This window comes from Mus musculus, chromosome 17 (genome assembly GCF_000001635.26).
Source record: "Mus musculus strain C57BL/6J chromosome 17, GRCm38.p6 C57BL/6J".
Taxonomy (NCBI): domain Eukaryota; kingdom Metazoa; phylum Chordata; class Mammalia; order Rodentia; family Muridae; genus Mus; species Mus musculus.
In genome coordinates this window covers 8,114,631-8,127,785 of record NC_000083.6, presented here as the reverse complement: position 1 = coordinate 8,127,785, position 13,155 = coordinate 8,114,631, and the positions used below count along the sequence as shown (strand labels likewise).

The following is a 13,155-nucleotide window of genomic DNA, read 5'->3' as shown; positions in this document are numbered from 1 at the left end:
GGGCCAGGACTGTATGGATGGTGTTAACCAGTGCCATCCTCTTTGAACTTAGTGGTGGAAGCATGTTCTTTTGTTATGGGAATAGATAGGGCCTACTGACCAGGGTTGTCCTTTCTGTTACAGGAATAGGGACTAGTGGGTGGTGTCAGCCCTAGTGAATAAACCTTAACAGAAACATAGCCTAAGCAAACCGAAAACTTCAATTATGTTAGACTTTGTTTTCAGTTTCTAACAGGTATGGCTAGTATGCCAGTTAACTTCGTTCCTTCAGCTAAATTCTACTTTTGTAACTTAATATTTCCTAAGCAACGTTAGTGGTCAGTCTTTTATAACATTAGCTCGTTACTCCCAGTCTTTTCCTTACCAGTCAGCTTTGTGCAGCCGTGGAGCCGTCGCCCCAGCCCTATCCATTCTGCTTACTTAACAGAGTGTACAGCTATAGCGTTAAGCTTAAACTGCTTAGTCCTCAGAACAATGATCATCTCAAATTATCCTTAAAAGCTGATGTTGATTGGTTTTACTATATCTGCTTAACAATTAAAAGGCTTTCAGATCAGCTCGAGCAAAACCTGACTTGATGTCTGTAAGAGACATCTGAAATGCAGTGAGCTTATTAACAGGCTTTATCTGGGTCAGTGACACGGCTGTCATTGCGGTGGAATTGAAGGGACTGGCCCTCCCCAGCACAGCATTCGAATTCAGACAGCTGCTCTGTGGACAGACATGAGTGAGGATCCGAACAGAAACAGTTCTTCAGCTTTCCTGTGTTAGAGGGAGGAGCTGGCCCAGCCTAGTGCTGGGATAGGGGTGTGGTCCTGGGGGCTGGGTCCCACCTTCCCACAGTCCCTCTCCTTACCTTGTTCCTCTGCCCCTCCCGAGGGCACATCTGTTTCTAGTGCCCCTTCACTTAGGCCCAGAGCATGCACTGCTCTCTGGAACTCACGGCTGGTGTTGAGCTGTGGGAAGAGCCAGTTGGAAACCTGGGTAAGCAAGGGCCTTGTCTCCTGTCTGGACCAGCACTGGTTCCTTCACTGTCGAATAACGGGAGAATTGTGTACCTTGGGCTTGTTCAGAAGATGGCTTTGTTTCAAGTCCCTTTGCAAACAGAGCTGGGTTTCCACAGGAGGCTGTGTTGTCTCTCCTCTTTACAACAGTTTGCTCTTTTGTGCTCTGGAGGTCAAGGGAGACAGGACTTACAGTGTTCCTCAGACTGTACCTTAGTCTGCTTTTATTTTAAAGTAAGCATCATTCTTTAAAATGGGGGCATATTTGTAATCCTAGTCGGAGTATTTTTTAAAGATTTTATTTATTTATTTTTTATTTATATGATGAGTACACTGCTGTCTTCAGAGACACCAGAAGAAAGCACCAGATCCCATTACAGATGGTTGTCAGCTACCATCTGGTTGCTGGGAATTGAACTCAGGACCTCTGGAAGAGCAGTCAATGCTCTTAACGGCTGAGCATCTCTCCAGCCCCGGAGTATTTTTGAGAGCAGCCTGAATTCACATAGTCTGGCATTATGGGAAGGTATGGACCATGGGAGGAAATGAGTTTGCTAGAGTCCTGTGGTCCTCAGGCAGGCTAAACAGTGAAATCCTAGCAATAGCACAGAAGTTTGCAGCTTCTGCCACTGGACCAGTGCTCTGACTTTCTGGCCTACACACAGCAGCTGTTAGTAAATAAGTTCTCAGTCGCCTTGGCCAAGTCAGGTAAGTGTGTGAGCTTGGATGAGCCAAGGGAGACATGGAGAGGCCAATTCCAAATACCATTACCATAGCAAAGGAGCGTTTCCAAATTTAACTCACTATAAAGCAGCTCTGGCACCTTTTGCTGTAAACCTGACAGCAGTGTTTTTAAGACAGGCTTGCATGTGGATGGGAACCTATGTTAGGGGTGAGGCGGGTGTACACTGTCTGAACTGGGGTGTGATTCTGGGTTTCTGCCTCGCTGCTGCGGTGTCAGAGCTGCTGAGAAGATGCTTCTTGGCAAAGCAAAACACAGAGGCCCTGGGCCGAGTTTCTTCCTCGAAGCTGGGGTGCTGGGCTTGGGGGACAACCAGCATTCCACTCAGGGGAGGTGAGATGCAGTCTAAGGTAGGAGTCCCAGCCCATGCTTCTCCGGGTGAGAAACCACAGGGCCTGAGACGGAGGCTGTGGTTCTCAGAATCCCGTGTACCCAGTCACCACTGGGAACTCCCATTCACACTTCCTGGGAGCCTTGAGGAGTTGGGAATGGGGCCTGTGGGCCTGTAATGAGCCCGCCCTGGGGGTGGAGCTCGATGATGACGCACTACCCCCTACCCCACCTCCGCCCCCGCCCCGCAGCATCCTGGAAGGAGACAGTCCTTGTCCAAACTGTTTCTTCATGGCAGGTGAGGATGCGTGTGATTTGCTCAGAGTGAACCAGAGATTAAAGAGCTTCTTCAGGAAGGGATGGCCAGGAAGGGAAGCGGGAAGCTCATTGGCTAAACACTCGGGGCTCCTAGATACCTCATTAGCATGGAGAACTCTCTAGGCTCTACTCTACATGACTGGTTGTCATGGTCCTCTTACTGGGATGTCGAGGTCACATGCTCTAGGACAGAAACCAGGTCTGGAGCTAGTCCGAAATCCTGTCGTTCTCAATTATGAATATTACTGGGGCTCTGATCTTTGCTACTACTCTACCAGTTCTTGTCTAGTAGCACAGTCCACTGCCCCACCAGTCCATTTTTATAGGATGTGGAATGGAGACAGCCTTCCAGAGGGGCAGTTTGCTCAGGGAGGGTGGTCCTTTTGCCTGCAGCATTGAGGAAAGGACAGCCCTGAAGCCGGACCTGGAGGGATGACTTGAAGTTAAAGGTAAGAAAGTGGAAAAATGTGTGCAGAGCATCTCCAGGAGTAGCTTCTACCTACAACTGTGCCGCCATCACCTCTTGCCTTGGTGTGTATGACTCCTACCCTGGATGCTTTGCTTAGCCCTGGAGCAATGCCTCCTATTCAAGTAACAGTGCATGGTACAGGGTGAATGACCGTCACCAGCCCACACATGCTTCTCAGAGCTGGTTGGACGGCTTTCCACACCCATCAGCCAGCACACTCAGTCTTTTGGCAAAGCAAACAGTTTTACCTCAATCATGAAAAGCTTCCCATTTATCAGCATGGTTCAGAGCCTCACGGTTTCTTACCCAGGCCATTCTACAAGCTGTGTTCGCACTGCAAATGCCACTCTGGACATCTGTCACTAGAGAATGGGTCTCCAGCCTATAGTTCGCTGCTCTCCACTGGGCTGTCGATATTTGCCGAGGGTTTTCTCTGAATGCACCTTCTTGGCGTGGATGCGACACATTCAACCTAGTAGGTGGGAAAATTCTCACTGTGGCTTTAACACCCTGACCTCTTAAGACTTGGGATGAAGTCAGCAAATGCAAGGAGGCATCTTCCCCTTGGAGAACATAAATGAATATTCATTTTTAGAAGGTTTCTTTCAACCTCTGCTCTGGCTCTGAAGTTATGTAAATACCAGTTCCTCTGCATCCTCTGTACTCATGTAAGCCAGTGGACTCTCAGGCGTCCAATTTTATTCTGTGAGTTAAGAGCCATTATTTTGATGATTGTTCCAGTGGGAGTCCCCTGCCGGTGTCTGTGTCTGCTTGCGTGTTCCCGGATCCTGGCTCTTTCCAGAGACAAGTGCTGTTCTTTCCACACATTTATGTCTGAATTGACCTGCATATGCAGCAAGCAAGTTCATGCTAGTTCCAGTTGTAGCCTGTTACCACAAGGAGGGTTCTGGTCACTCTCCTTGCCACTTCAGCTTCTGTTTATCAGTAAACCTGGCTCCTAGTCCCTCTGATGTCTTTGCTTATTTGATGGATCCTCTGAGTGGAGCTGAGCTCCTGTCTGCCTCCTCTGCCACACCATGTAGATGAGGATGCTCTGACTCTCCACTCTGAGATATTTTCATCCTTCATTACCATGGTCCTTAACCCACAGGGTCTCTGGTATTCCCCACCCCACCCCACCCCCCCACCCCACCCCCCACCCCCAAAAAAGGGAGGAAAGGAAGGAAGGGAAAGCTTACCAACTTTCAATGCTTCGTTTTCACTACTTGGAAAGCTCAGTATGTGCGTCCCCACATACTAAAATTCTTGCAGAAGATATAAAATGCAAGTAGTAGGGTCAGAGAGAAGGGTGTATGTGTAGCGATACTAGGCATGTTCTAAGAGCTCACACTCGGTGGAGTATGTGTCCCGACACTTTGCTGTAAGGTCCTGCAGAGGGCTAAGTGCAGGAAGATTGCCTTGAATATTTCTTTTGCTACCCTGATACCCCAGTGGATGGACTCTAGGGTGCAGTTTGCATGGAGAAGCCCTGCAGACTGAGGAATGGGGCTGTTGCCTCCTCTGTAGAGCTGTAGGAACATATCTTATGTCTTTACCTTGCTTTAATGACATCTTTTACATAATAGCTTGTTTCCACCTTCTGCATGCTGATCTTAATGTTTCCTGGCCCTGTATCTCCCCAACCCTGTGGAATGATGGAATCCACTCTCCAGGCAGCCTCAGGCAGCTGAACACAGCAGAGCAGGGAGGGGTCAAGGGAAGGCCAAGCAAGCAAGCAAGCAATGTTCCGTTTTCAAGAGCTGGCAAGAGAGAAATGTCCTTGAGCTGTTGGAGAGCTGCTGCTGCTGATAACTGCTGCTGTGGTGACATTTGTGCTTGGAGTCTCTCAGCACAGCACAGCACAGCCACACTATCCATCTGTCCAAGATCTGGGGCCTCCTCACAGGTGGGCGAAGCTCGAGGCTTCTATTCACCATCCTCTTCTCTAGCATGGCTCTGTGGAGACCCACCCTCTGGGAGTTCATATGGTAGGCGGTGTTTGCCTTAAGACCCCCTCCTCTTTAAATGATGGACAGGTACTACATAGTCAGTTTGATATGTTGCCATATCTTATTGATTTTTGCCCCAAATGAGATGCCAGTAAAAGAAACATGATCCCTGCATAAGTCTTTGAAGCTATGTCATGCCCCAGAATTTGCCAAGTTATCACCAATCTGACCTCAGCCCCCACTGGCCTCACAGTGCTTATGTTCTTTCTCTGTGCTGTGTCTTCTGTAAGCTGTTGGGTGGATCAAAGCCACACACCAAAGCTAGTCTCCAGCCACAGCCCATTTGCCTCTCCTCTCTCTGATTCTGAGACATGGTTTTATCCTTTCTAAGTTGCATGTGTTTTTTTAATGGGGACTTATTAAGCAGTTAAGAGAAATGGAAGCTCAGGAAATTTGAAAAAAAATACATTTGGGTGTTTATATGTCAAGAAAACCCATGGAAGACAATAATGCCAGCAATGGGAGTTCATTAAGGGCTCTTTTAAAATTGATAATGCTAAGTTACTCTTTATGAGTCCTAGAAAACAGAGAATGTGGCTGGGGGCAGCACAAAGGCCATAGGAGAGAGGGACATTCAGAAATGAATACATAAAGTCTCATAGAATCTCCTATGTTAGGAATAACTTAATTTTTACAACATTTATTTTGTGTGTGTGTGTGTATGTATGTATATATGTGTGTATATATATATGTATGTGTCCGTGTATATATATATATATATATATACACATGTATATATATGTGTGTGTGCCATGCGTGCTTGTAGTGGTCAGAGGGCAGACTGTGGAAGTCGGTTCACTGGAGATTGAACTTAGGTTGTCAGGCTTGGCAAGAGTTTTTACTTCCTCTGCCATCTTGTTGGCCTGTGAGTAACATTTTAGCTTAAGAAAGATGTCCTTGAGTCTGACTTAAAGGTCACTTGATGAGTGTGACCATGAGAAACTGGGAAAAAAGACTCAAAAGTCGTAGAAGAGTCAATTTAGACATTCTCAGAGATTCACGATGCTTCCAGTGCTAGAGCACAGCACCGGGCACGCACCCATCTATGTGATGCAGGGCTTTGAGTGACAGGACATTTAGTGGCCCAGGTGTGCACTACCTGAGGACCTAAAATGCTGGCACTCAGTCATCAAAGATAGACCTGGCGAAGTGACTCACCGGGAAGATTAGGGACTCGGACAATTGCAGTATGCAAAGTGAGAGCAAGCTTTATTAAGAATTATTACAGAAAAGTGGGAAATTGAGGAAAAATGGGAGAAACTCCAAGAATGGAAAGAAGTCTTTGAGTTTCCTTTGTCTAGGGATTTTTATAGGGCAACAAAGGCTGAGGGAATTCCTATAGAGATTGGTAAATTTCATGAGCCATCATGGAGGGAGCCAATGGGAACCCACACATTCTATGCACGTCCTCCAACCCACCCCACCTCACCCCGCCCCTCATGTTCAAGTGCTACCTACGCAGTTTGGGGCTTTTCTCTGCCCATCCGGTTTTGACCTTGGCTGTCTTGGTAGTTACTTGCCCTGTGTACTACCCTCTGACCTTGCCCGTGCATTAATTTTACCAAGCTCTCTTTGTTCTCACACTTGCTTGACAAGCTTGTAGCTTTTCCACCCCAGAGTTAGCCACCATAACTGCTAAGATACAGCTACAGTTTTTCTTGGTTACCTCATATTTAGCACCATGTTAATAGGGTGGCCTAGGTGTAAGCTTATTAACTTAAAATTCACTCTGTTACAATTGGCTTAATGAGACAGGCACACCCTGTATATGTTCTGAGGGCTTTGCTGGGTCAGGTCAGCCTGCTCTCTCGGTGACCCAGAAGGCTGCCCTGTCTCCTTTCTGTTCAGCTTGGTTATCTCACACCTCTTACTAATCCTTCTCAGTACTCCAGGCTCAGCTGTGTTAATCCTTAATCGTCCTTTCAGCTGCAGCCCCTGTTCTCACTGCAACACATATGAGCAGCTTAGAGTTCTGACCAGGGGATCCTTTCCCTTCATACCTACAGAGGGCAACCAGTGTAGCCATAGGACCTCACTCCGTGTGTGTCAACATCAGGAGAGGCAGCCTCTCCCCTGTGTGTGGCCTGGGGGCACCAGTGCTGTTCAAAAAGAGTTTGTGTGTGGCTCCCTTCCAGCCATGCATATACCCACGGGTGCCATGATTTCACAAGAGCAAGGGCTGCATGCCTTGTCATGGGTACTTCCAGAAAACCAGTGATTTGATCTTTCTAGTTGGAGACCCTCAGACACTGTTACTCTGACCCCTCCCTTCTTATCTCATGTTGGACGTTCTTAGAACTCTCTACCCTCCAGGACCCTGTACCAACAGCTACCTTCATCTCTACCTCTGTTTCCTATAAATGCAGCTTTCTGGGCATTGCCCCCTTGGCTTTGTAAGTCCATTCCTATCATTTTCTGTTAATCTCTTTTGCATAAATCCTGTTACTTTATTATGAATGTTTTACAGAGTGTTCACTCTGCAAGAAACAAGGAGGATTTGGCCTGACCTTGGAGGGTGCTTGGGTAGGAGCGAATGGCTGGGTGAAATGACCAGGGAATAGGCAGGAAGCAAGTGAGGCCTAGGTGAGAGGAACACAGAATGGAGTGGTGTGTTGAACAACAGCAGCAAGCCTGGCACAGGCCCTAGAGAGTGAGGGGTTCAAGGACTTGTCCAGCTGCTGAAAGCTTATCAGGAAGCAGTCTCATTAAAGCCTTGTTTTCCAAAGAGAAGTGGAGTCAGACAGGCTGAGACCTGCAGTGATGGCTTAGTGGTGGACATTTGGTGGAGAGGTTGGACAGAAGAGGCCAAAAGTCCTGGGCCAGATGGTGTAGGTGCATAGGGAAATCTGTGGTTCAGGGTTGGTGCGTGAATGATACTTGGACTCTTCAGGTACTGCCTGCAGGGTGGTCTGCTGGGAATGATGGATGTGTCCGGACAACAGAGCCTCACAGGCTGAACTCATGTTGAAATTCCTCTCAGATTTCAGGTAGAAATCACCAGTGTTCCACACTGCCTAGAAAATGAATGTCCACTCCAGGGAGGAGATGCACATCTGTCTACATAAAGCCACATCTGCCTCATGACGGGTGGAGACACATAGGAGATACTCTAGTTTCCACCCTGTTGTTGGGATAAAACACTTCAGAAGCCACTTAGGAGAAGAAAATAGTTTTGTTTCAGTTTACGGTCCATGGTCGATCACTGAGGGAAGTCTAGACAGGAGCTCAAGCAAGAGCTACAAAGCAGAAACCATGGAGGAATGCTGCTGCCTGGCTCACAGACTCGGGATCAGCTAGCTTTCTCGTATAGCCCAGACCACCTGCCCTGTAGTGCATCACCTAGGGAATGGTGCCCCGCTCCATCCATTATTAATCAAGACAGTCCCCCACAGCCAGGCTCACAGGCCAAACTTCCCATCTGTCTGCCTCAGCGTCTTTGGTGCTGTCTTTGCTCCAGTCTTCTGGATTTCCTGTGTGTTTTCATTGACATTGTTAAATGTTGTTTCTCCCGTCACCATTGGTAGCTCCCTCCCCTGCTCACTTACCTTCATGTAGTCTTTCAGGTGCAAAACCTTTAAATCCTGTATAGTTGGAAAGCCAGTTATATAGGCAATAACCTTACCAGGGGCATGAAAGCAACGACTCTGCTGACTCCAAGCAGCAGGCCCCTGGAGGCAGGGTTGAATTTCTTTTATGAGCAGATGTGGATTACTTTTTTCTTCTTTTTCTTCTTGCCAGCAAGAGATTCCAGTGGGGACCTATATCTGAGAGGTCAGGTGGCCTGCTGGCTACTTGCTAAGCAGTAAACTTTGCAGGACAAGTGACTTTTCTTGGGATTAGCTGTTTGTGTAAGGTCACTAGACATTGGGCTTCAGTTATCTATGTAGAACATTGGTTAGACCCTAAATGGTTGTAGCCAAACTATAAGTGGGAATTTAGATTTTATTTGGGGTCCTTATATCTACACTGGCCTATGTGTCTATAAAATTAGCAAAAATAAGAATGGCTAGCTGAGGGCTTGATGGGACAACACTGCCCATAACTTTTGTGTTGTTTTCGTTCTTGGCTGTTCTGGCCTTGGCTCTAAGCATAATCCTAATGCTTGCTGCATGCTCCGGGTCCGGCACTCACTAGTCTTGAGATTTTAAAAGTGAAAATTTCATCACTATCATAATGTAGTTACTGACGGACACTTGGAAACTGCCAGCGTCTCTGAGCAAAATGCTAATGTTTAGCGCTGATTCTACACCCCCCCCACCACAATTTTCAGTTTCAGCTGTACATGACAATTACCCCGGGGTTGTTTGTAAAATACTCATTCCTGTGAGAGGTTCTTCCTTACCAGGTTTACCAAGCCCTTGGAAGTCTGCGCAGAGAAGTTTCAAAACTCTCCTAGGCTCTAACTTTCTTAGGCTCTAGCTGGCCACTGTTTTTTAAGTGTTAAGTCTTTTGATCCTATGTTTTATTGATATTTTTTAACTTTATTTATACAACCTGCTACTTTAATTTTTTCCCCCTCTGGTGGCTCACATGTGGAATTCCAGCCCTCTGGGGTCTGGGAGGATTGCTGTGAATTTGAGGTCAGCCTAGTTCTGGAGTGAGACTCTGTATCAAAAAGAAAGAAAAGAAAAAAAGCAAACAAATAACACTTCTTCCCCCTTCAAAACAAAACAAAACAAAACAAAAACCCTAAAAACAAAACAGATTAACAGTAAAATTGAAAACCAACCACCAACTCAAGAAAACCCAAACAAAAGGGCTCTCGGGAGACACTTCATGCCTACCGCCTCTACTCTACTACCCACAACTTACAACACTTGTTTTATTGCATATCTGTCCACTTATTCATCACTCTAGCTACACTTCTGCAATCTGAATCATCTATGTCATAGATTGGATTTCAATCCTTGTTTGATTTTTTTTTTTTAACTTTTAATGTCAAATTTACATTTAACAAGGCTGGTGAAATGGTTTAGTGGATAAAGTAGCCTGCCACCAAGCCCGATGACCTGAGCTCAATCAAGCCCAATCCCGCTATAGTGGAATGAAAGATCTGACTTCCCCAAGTTGTCCTCTGAACTCTTTACACACACATCCACACACAGTACATGCACATGTATACACAAATAAGTAAAAATATAATGAAAATTGACATTCAACAAGATGCACACATCATAAGTATTCACTAACTTCACTTTGACTCATGTGCTCATTTTGCATCATGACCCTGACACAGGATAGACTTCCTCTAGCAAGGCTGTGCCACTTCCCCAAACAGTGGCACCAAATGGGACCATGTGTTCAAATACTTTAGCCAATGGGGGATATTTTTTCACTCAAATCATTACAAACCCCTCTGGTTTGTGCTGGGGTTTGGTATCTACTCATCCTGCCCACTGCATCTTGCTATGCAGCTCAGGACTGGTCTGGATTTCTTGCCTAGTGCTGAGATTTCAAGCATACCCTGGATTATTCTGGGTCTTTAAAAGTTGAATGCCCTCTGTGTCAATGGTTCTTAACTTGTGGGAAGAAGGATTCCCTAATGACCATCAGATAACACAGATATTTACATTATGATTCATAACAGTAGCAGATTACAGTAATACGGTAGCAATGAAAGCAATTTTATGATTGGAGGTCACCACAACACGAGGAACTATATTAAGGGGTGGAAGCATCAGGAAGGTTGAGAACCACTGCTGTAGGCAATGCCTGCAGCTGTCTTCACTTAATCAACTTCTTCCTGCTATCTGGCTCAACTCCTGGATACCCGGCTTGTTTTATGGTGTTCTGTAACAACTTGGCACATAGTCCCACCCTAAAGGGGATTTTCACATTCTGCAGTAAGAGTAGCTCTCATGTCACAATGTAGTAATAACCATTTTATTACTCTTATAAATTTCTCTTATAAAATTCTAGGCAGACACCAGAGATAAAGTCCTGAGACGTCAACTTCTTTTCCGCACGAATTCCTGATGAGGAAAGAGAACACAGGACGTGGATGATGCAAGTTGGATCTGACCTGAAAGCTTTATTTCCCTCAGTCTAGCTTCTGTGGTTCCAGAAAATACTACATAAGCTGCCAAGGGAGGAAGCAATTAGACAATCCTACCCAGCTGCAACATCTATGAAATGCCCATATTTTTACAGCCACATTCGATTCCCATGATGATGTAATGAGATTGATAGGAGTAACCAACTCCCCTCCCTCCTAACCCGGTTGGCACGCCCACCCGCAAACGGGTATGTGGAGCCCCTAGGAGAAGGACGTCCTTGGGCCTTGACCCAGCAGACCTTTCTTCCCCCTTGTGGGTTACGCTTCCTACACTCTGCCCTGCTCCACCCCACACACCCTAGCCCGGAAGCTTTGTGTCTAGTAGCTTGGCAAATGCTTCCTTCCTGGACTCCAGGTTTGAGAATTGCTTGGCTTCCGTGTTGCAAAGGCTTAACGGAGAGGTTACCCTTCCTGCCTGCCCCGGAGCTAGGAAGATTCACTAAGCACTGCTATTGTTGGGAATGTTGAATGTGCCACCCCCAAAAGCTTTACTGTTGCTGATGGTAAAAGGAATGCCCTGCTTTTGTGGATTATGAGGAAGACTCCATTGGGCCACATAACAGAAGAGAATGGTGCCCCTTTCTCTCCAGAGTTCCTGCTTCTGCAACTGGGCTTACCCACGCTGCCTGTGGTGTCACAGGCTGAGATCGATCCACTCTTCCTGAGTCCTGATCTTATTTGGCGTTTCTTATCACCTTGGAGATTTTCCTTAAGGCTATTCAGCCAAGTGCGTTTCTGTTTTGTGGGAGGTGCCATGACTTGGGCATCCACACTTTGAGCCTGGTCCTTGAGTCGCTGCTCAATGCTGCTGCCTAAGCCATAACTTCATCCCGGTTTCTGTTAGCTTAGATGGCAACCGCTAAACCATGAGCTGTAATACAAGCACTAACAAGTCTATAATTTACCCAATTACCAATGGCTCAATTTTTGAAAATAAGTTTTAGACAGATGGTTCATTAAAACATAATGGAAAACATCAAAAGTGTTACAGACACATAATAAAATCTAAGTATGCATAATACTTTGAATTCGTGCTTTAAAAGAGTCATTTATTCTGAATAAGGAGCTAGGCAGAGCATTTTCCCTAAGCCTGCTGATGGAAGATTTCATGCATATGTTCACGGCGATGACTTATCTGCCTATTTCATTTCTATTTTAATTACGTGTGTGGGTTTGTGCACGTGAGTGCAGTACCTGCTGAGACTAGAAGAGGTGTCAGGTCCCCTAGGGCAGGAGTTACAGGCAGCTGTTAGCTGTCTGATAGTGGGTACTGAGAACTGAACTTGGGTCCTCTGCTAAAGCAGTATATAGTTACTATACTAATACTAACTAAAATACTAAAAATAGTATTGTAACTACTAAGCCATCTTTCTGGCCCTATCTACCTATTAAATCTTATACTATAGAAATTACCAAAAAGAAACTTTTGCCCTTTGTTGTCTTTTAAGATAATTTTTGTGTAGATATACCCTAATTTGGTCTTTTGAAATTCATTCTAGTTTTGCAAGCTTAAGTTATCCAAGCCACATAGATATTTACCTGTATTTCCTTCTTTGTTGTTATGATTTCACACCATAAACAAATTTCATACTTTATCTGCCTATGTGCAGAGGGACAGAGGAAGCTCTTTCAGCATGCACATAGATATCACGCCAGGTCATGGAGGTCAGAAGACAGTGTGCAGGTGTGGATCCGAGGGATGGAACTCAAGCCTTCAGGCTTAGTCACAAATGGCTTAGCCATCTTCCGGGTCCCTTTTCACACTTCTGTGATAATGATTTAAATTACCCCAACTTTGTACATTTGGGAAATAAAGCAAATTTCCCCCAAATGTGGTCTATCCCTGTAACTTGTATTCAGTCCTTTTTCTAGTGTCTTCCAGGTCGAGTGTCACTGCTTGGACAGTTCTCGCTGGCATGTGCATCCCTTCTTATTTTTATCCTTTCCCTTGTCTGGTTTAATCTTGTAGTTTTCATAAGGAATGGATCACAAACAAATCTTGATTTCAGTGACAATAAGGTTGGATTGGAGTTACAGTTAATTAATTTCTCAGCCAGAAGCATAGCATATAATTTTGGCAAAGGTAGTAGTAAGTCAGTCTTCACAGTGCTTCCAAACCCTGCTTTCATAGTAGCCATCTTAAACGTCCTCTGAGTTGGGAAGATCTTTCAGGCTGCTTAAAAATCTACAGAAGCAAATCGCATTTCCCCTATCTGTAAGGCAAACCT

At 45.6% G+C, this 13,155-nt stretch overlaps 1 long non-coding RNA gene across 1 annotated transcript; it reads left to right on the top strand.

The window, feature by feature from the left end:
• Positions 1-4,084: 4,084 nt before the first annotated feature.
• Gm41523 lies at positions 4,085-11,955 on the top strand. The gene is made up of 2 exons (XR_876388.1): positions 4,085-4,851; positions 10,792-11,955. It is a non-coding gene; the product is annotated as a predicted gene, 41523 (long non-coding RNA).
• The last annotated feature ends 1,200 nt before the right edge of the window (positions 11,956-13,155 follow it).